Source organism: Oncorhynchus kisutch, linkage group LG1 (genome assembly GCF_002021735.2).
Source record: "Oncorhynchus kisutch isolate 150728-3 linkage group LG1, Okis_V2, whole genome shotgun sequence".
Classification (NCBI taxonomy): domain Eukaryota; kingdom Metazoa; phylum Chordata; class Actinopteri; order Salmoniformes; family Salmonidae; genus Oncorhynchus; species Oncorhynchus kisutch.
The window spans coordinates 73984562-73990561 of record NC_034174.2 but is presented as its reverse complement, the minus strand read 5'-3'; positions in this window follow the sequence as shown (position 1 = coordinate 73990561).

The following is a 6000-nucleotide window of genomic DNA, read 5'->3' as shown; positions in this document are numbered from 1 at the left end:
AGCCCACCTGACAACGTTGTTGTTGTACCTCATTTCACTGAATACGCTCTGCATCATGTTACTTGTTGTTGCTAAACTATTAGAAGAAAAGGTGCTGTCTAGAACTTAAAAGGGTTGTTCAGCTGTCCCCATAGGAGAACCCTTTGAAGAACTCATTTTGGTTCCAGGTAGAACCCTTTTGAGTTCCATGTAGTTCTACCTGGAACCACGACACGTTCTACCTGGAACCTAAAAGGGTTCCCAATACAAACTAAAGGGAAGAAGCTGTCTTCTGAAGTGATGTGAGGTGACGTGGCCCTTGTTGTAGACACTGAATAAGGAGAGGGAGAAAATATCAAAAAACACATTCTAAAGGGCTTTGCCTTGTCAAGCTTTTTGTTACCCCAACTACCACATGCATCATTTAGGGGATGACATCACCCCTTTGAGGACTATGGCACGGTGCGCACTGTGACCTAGTTGGAATGCGGTATATGGGGACTTTCACTAAGGCTTTATTCCATTGGACCATTCGGGTACACTGGGTTTCCTTCCATCCCAATTGTTCCGAATGAACATGAAAATGTCAAATAAACGTGTCTCCTTTTCATTATTGAAGAGGAAAAGTGTTGCTACATATTTGGGATGAATTAGACAAACAGGCAACTTGGTAGTAGTCTAGGATCCCTTTTCGGGTTTCTTTTACTGGCAGATTGTCCGTGCAGGAGGAGGTTGAAGCTTTTGTTAAGACAACAACAGTTTGATATTTCTTAAACTATTAAACTAAACTATTTCATTATCATGGTTTTAAAACAATAGCAGCCCAGGTTCTTTTCAGTTCCTGAATGTGTGTGTGTGTTTCTGTGTCTGTGTGTCTGTGTCTGTGAAAGTCAGTTGGTCACAGGCAGAAGACCCAGACCAATCTATCAAGACCAGCTAAATCCCAGAGCGAGTCTCTAAACCAGACACACACGCATGCACGCACACACACACACACACACACACACACACACATACACATACACATACACACACACACACATATCCAGTTATCTATACTGACACACACCATGTGTCTGCCGGATCTCCTTCTGTGTTTCCTATGAACATCTACTAGTGGATAAACCTGAGAGAAGCATTCAGGGCAGCCAAATTACATGCTGTCACTGTGAGCTACCGGCCATGCAGTGAAGTTGTACACAGACAGACGGACGGACAGACAGACAGAGACCATTAAGGCAATGATGCTAAAAGCCACTAAGTTCCTCTGTCTTCAGCCCTATAAACCTGGATCGGAACCAGCTGCCCTCTTAAATTGGCGAAGAATTGTGTTTATTTTACACATTTTTTACTGGAGGATGAAGCTTTTGTTAAGGCAACAACCGTTTGATTAAACCATTTCATTTTTCATTGGCATGGTTTGAGATTGAGAGAGATCTTGTGTGTGTATGCTTTGCAAGTGTGTCTGATGTAAGCATCTCTTATATTGTGGCAATGTTTAACAATGAAATGTCATACTGACACTAAATATATACTTATACTGTATCACATTGTGTGGGCATGATGAACTTTGTACTTGTCTTTCCCTCAGCAACATGCCCTTGTCCTCATCCAGTAACCTTGGTGACAGAGAGAACAAGAACACCAAGTCAATGATCACTCAAATCATTAGGTTGATGGGTCATTTATAACAAAACCTTTTGATAAAGCCAATAATTTCAATGACTATTTCAAGTGGACAAACTGAGAAGTGAAATGACAACATTGAACATTGAACCATCATATTTGTGTATTGAAGATCTAATAATGAAAGAAAAGGATTGCTGTTTTGAATTTGGTCAAGTTTGTGTGGAAGGGATGGAAAAACAATTGTTATCCATCAATAATGATAACCCACCAGGTATAGACAGCCTAGATGGGAAATGATTAAGAATGGTAGCAGACTGCATCACCACCCCTATTTACCATGTCTGTAATCAAAGCCTATAAGAATGTGTGTCCACATATTGACAAATCTGTTGTGAAGATGGGGAGGGGTGTGTCTGTTATAAAAAGATGATCTGCGTTTTTAACACAAAGATCAACTGTATTAGTTGTTCAGGGTCTGACAGTGGCTCAAAACAAAGCAGAATGCCTTGCCCTTAACTACACACACAGAACTAACATCATCAACATGCATGATAGTCTTTCATGGCTGAGGGTTGAGGAGTAATTGAATACGTATGTTCTAGTCTTTTTAAGAAACACATGTGTGTTGAAAATGCCTAACCACTTGTATAATCCATCTGCATACACTTCTTTTGTTAAGTTACAGCCTTATTCTGAAATATATATATTTTTTAAATGTCTAATCAAACTACACACAATACCCCATAATTACAAAGCAAAAACTGTTTTTTAGAAATATTAGAAAATGTATTTCAAATACAAAACAGAAATACCTTATTTACACAAGTATTCAGACCCTTTGATATGAGACTCAAAATTGAAAAGCTCAGGTGCATCCTGTTTCCATTGACATTCCTTGAGATGTTTCTACAACTTGACTGGATTCCATCTGTGGTAAATTAATTTGATTGGACATCATTTGGAAAGGCACACACCTGCCTATATAAGGTCCCATACTTGTCAGAGCAAAAACCAAGCCATGAGTTCAAAGGAATTGTCCGTAGAGCTCTGAGACAGGATTGTGTCAAGGCACAGATCTGGGGAATGGTACCAAAACATTTCTGCAGCATTGAAGGTCCCCAAAAATACAGTGGCCTCCATCATTCTTAGATGGAAGAAGTTTGGAACCACCAAGACTCTTCTTAGAACTGAGCAATCGGGGGAGAAGGGCATTGGTCAGGGAGGTGACCAAGAACCTGATGGTGACAGGGCTCCAGAGTTCCTCTGTGGAGATGGAAGAACCTTCCAGAAGGACAGCCATCTCTGCAGCACTCCACCAATCAGGCCAGTATGGTAGATTGGCCAGACAGAAGCCACTCCTCAGTAAAAGGCACATGACAGCCCCCTTGGAGTTTGCCAAAAGGCACCTAAGGACTATCAGACCATGAGAAACAAGATTATCTGGTCTGATGAAACCAAGATTGAACTCTTTGGCCTGAATGCCAAGCATCACGTTTGGAGGAAACCTGGCACCATCCCTACAGTGAAGCATGATGGTGGCAGCATCATGCTGTGGGGATGTTTTTCAGCGGCAGGGACTGAGAGACTAGTTAGGATCGTGGGAAAGATGACTGGAGCAAAGTTCAGAGAGATCATTGATGAAAACCTGCTCCAGTGGGCTCAGGACCTCAGTCTGAGGCAAAGGTTCACCTTCCAACAGGACAACAACCCTAAGTACACAGCCAACATAATGCAGGTGTGGCTTCGGGACAATTCTCTGAATGTCCTTGAGTGACCCAGCCAGAGCCTGCACTTTACCCCGATCGAACATCTCTGGAGAGACCTGAAAATAGCTGTGCAGCGAAGCTCCCCATCCAATCTGACAGAGCTTGAGAGGATCTGCAGAGAAGAATGGGAGAAACTCCCCAAATACAGGTGTTCCAAGCTTGTAGTGTCATACCCAATAAGACTCAAGGCTGTAATCGCTGCCAAAGGTGCTTCAACAAAGTACTGAGTAAAGGGTATGAATACTTATGTAAATGTGATATTTCAGTTGTATATTTTTAATAAATTTGCAAACATTTCTAAAAACCTGTTTTTGCATTGTCTTTATGGGGTAGTGTGTGGAGATTGATGAGGTAATTTATATATATTTTAAATCCATTTTAGAATTAGGCTGTAATGTAACAAAATGTGGAAAAAGTTAAGGGGTCTGAATATTTTCAGAATACCCCACCAGACACGCCACTATGGGTTTCTTCACGGTACCCAAACCAAAAACAGATTTAATGCGTCACTCAGTTACACTACAGGTCAACATTTTAGAACACCTCCTCGTTCAAGGGTTTTTCTTTATTTTTACTATTTTCTACATTCTAGAATAATAGTGAAGACATCAAAACTATGAAATAACACATATGGAATCATGTAGTAACAAAAACAGTGTTAAACAAATCAAAATATATTTTATATATGATATTATTCAAAAGCCACCCGTTGCCTTGATAACAGCTTTGCACACTCTTGGTATTCTCTCAACCAGCTTCATGAGGTAGTCACCTGGAATGCATTTCAATTAACAGGTATGCCTGAAAAGTTCAATTGTGGAATTTATTTCCTTCTTAATGTGTTTGAGCCAATCAGTTGTGTTGTGACAAGGTAGTGGGGGTATCCAAAATATATTTAGTAAAAGCCCTATTTGGTAAAAAACCAAGTCCATATTATGGCAAGAACAGCTCAAATAAGCAAAGAAAAATTACAGTCCATCATTACTTTAAGACATAAAGGTCAGTCAATATTTCAAGACACTTTGACAGTTTCTTCAAGTGCAGTAACATAAACCATCAAGCGCTATGATGAAACTGGCTTTCATGAGGATCGCCACAAGAATGGAAGACCCAGAGTTACCTCTGCTTCAGAGGATACGTTCATTAGAGTTACCAGCCTCAGAAACTGCTGCTCAAATAAATGCTTCACAGCGTTCAAGTAACAGAAAAATGTCAACATCAACTGTTTAGAGTAGACTGTGTCAATCAGGCCTTCATGGTTGAATTGCTGCAAAGAAAGCACTACTAAAGGACACCAATAAGAAGAAGAGACGTGCTTGGGCCAAGAAACACAATTGGCCAAGAAACACATTAGACCAGTGGATGTCCAAGTTTGAGATTTTTGGTTCCCACCGCTGTGTCTTTGTGAGACGCAGTGTGGGTGAATGGATAATCTCCGCATGTGTATTTCTCACAGTAAAGCATGGAGGAGGAGGTGTTATGGTGCTTTGCTGGTCATACTGTCAGTGATTTATTTAGAATTCAAGGTAAACTAAACCAGCATGGCTACCACAGCATTCTGCAGCGATACGCCATCCCATCTAGTTTGCGCTTAGTGGGACTATCATTTGTTTTTCAACTGGACAATGACCCAACACACCTCCAGGCTGTGTAAGGGCTATTTTACCAAGAAGGAGAGTGATGGAGTGCTGCATCAGATGACCGGGCCTCCACAATCCCCTGACCTCAACCAAATTGAGATGGTTTGGGATGAGTCGGATCTCAGAGTGAAGGAAAAGCAGCCAACAAGTGCTCAGCATATGTGAGAACTCCTTCAAGACTGTTGAAAAAAGCATTCCAGTTGAAGCTGGTTGAGAGAATGCCAAGAGTGTGCAAAGCTCTCATCAAGGCAAAGGGTGGCTATTTGAAGAATCTCAAATATAACATATATTTTGATTTGTTTAACACTTTTTTGGTTACTACATGATTCCATATGTGTCATTTTATAGTTGTGATGTCTTCACTATTCTTCTACAATGTAGAAAATAGTAAAATAAAGAAAAACCTTTGAATGAGTAGGTGTTTTAAAACTTTTGACCGGTAGTGTTTGTATAGAGATGTATGTCATCATGGAATGCTCTGCCACCAGAGGTTAATCAGGCAACAAGTTTAGCTTAAAAAATCGGATAAAAAAACTAACATATTGTATCACAGAGCCTATCCTCTTTCTAAAGATCTAATTAAACTGTACTGTATATGACTCGTTTACGTATCCAATTACCAAATCAGGGCTAAAAACAGGTCAAAGCTGCCCACTTGGAGATAGATATAGCCTTGTTGATATCTAACAATCGCCATAACCCTTTAACCTGAACAAATGGTGGGAGTTTGGTTGTATAATGTTCCTCCTACGGTGACAGACAGTGAATGTTCTGACCTAAACTCTGTGAGACAGTAATATGTAATACTGCAGTGTCATGGGATGAAAGGGAAGTCTTATCTATGGTTAATAATTCATATTTTATGCAACTGAAGGTTTGCTTTATTTTTTCGTAGGACATTATGTTCAATTAACTTGACTGTTAACTATTTAACATTTCACATCATGATTTATATAGCTGTAGATGGCTCTGACTTCTTTCTTTTA